A 1453-nucleotide genomic window follows, 5' to 3' on the forward strand; every position below is an offset into this window, starting at 1 on the left:
GAAATTGGCTCGTTAAACTAAAATTGAGAAAAATAGATGTAAAGTGTGGGATTCGAACTTGGATTAAATCTATACAAATGAATTAATTGTTAATACTTATTCCAATAATAAACTTGGTAGTATTAGCTTTATTACTTATAGACATAAATATATATAATATATTATTTTATAAAAAATTATATAATTTAATTTCGAGCCAAAACCAGTCGAACGTGTGCGAACTAAGACTATTTGTGTTCGGCTTATTTTTAATTCGAGCTTAAAAAAAAATGTTCGTCTTCAGCTCGTTTACTTGAGCAACAAGTAGAATACGGGCTACTTAATGAGTTGAACATGAGTTGTTTGTGAGCAATGAGCTTTTTTCAGTTCATTCACATGAGGATGACAGGACATGAAGATCACACGAATATAATAAGCACAAACAAACAAAAATGTCATGAGAGAGAGAGAGAGAGAGAGAGTAAAGGCCAGTAGTGGGCTGGGCTGTTACATACGTAGGCCAATTATCCCATTTCAATTAGACGTACACTTATGAATTATCCATAACTTGGCATAAACTTAAATCATTAAAATTTAGAGCTTTCGTTAGAGGTATTCATTAAACATCCAATTTATAATCTAAAAATATTGTTCTAAAGAATTGAATTATATACCCAAACACGGGTCTGATCCTCATAAAAACAGTGACAACTGACTTTTCTATTTATATTTTCTTAAAATTTTACATTCTTTTCTACTAATATTTCATTTTTTTTAATTCAATAACATTCCCTTATTAGTTATTAATTTGTATTTTCCTAGAAATACTAATTATATATATATATATATATATATATATATTACTCTGAAAAAGAGGCTAAAAATGCCGATGAATGTGTCCGTAGATGTTATCTTTTTTTTATATAACAAAAAGAGCCTCTATAAAACGGATAATATATGTAAATGAGCGTGAACATTCTACTGAATATAACAATAACCCTCTAAAATTCAATAGAAATTCCATTTCATCCCTTATTTTATCTCTTACTTACTTTTTCTCCTTCAATAGCTATGTCCGTTATGATTTCAATGATAAAACAAGATTCAGCATATATTTTCTTATTTTCTTATATTTATTTCATTTATTAACTTTTCACCGTCCCTTCTATTCGTGTCATTCCAATAGTCACTAACATATCACTTTGCATAAATTAAATTACGCTTATACATTTTGGGATAGAAATATTATATATTTTTACTATGACTTCGTTTTAACTAGAAAACAAAACCACGCTGCGAAGTATGATCACATTGATTCAAGGAATTTATGAGAAAATATTTTAATGGAAGTACAACAAAATAATTTCTGAAAAGCACACCAGAATTTAACGTGGAAAAAACTGAGAATGAAAAAAACTACAGTCACACTATTAAAAAATTTTCACTTTGAAAATTTAGTAAATTATGTAATACT

The sequence above is a fragment of the Phalaenopsis equestris genome, unplaced genomic scaffold, assembly GCF_001263595.1.
Source record: "Phalaenopsis equestris unplaced genomic scaffold, ASM126359v1 Scaffold000038, whole genome shotgun sequence".
Lineage (NCBI taxonomy): Eukaryota > Viridiplantae > Streptophyta > Magnoliopsida > Asparagales > Orchidaceae > Phalaenopsis > Phalaenopsis equestris.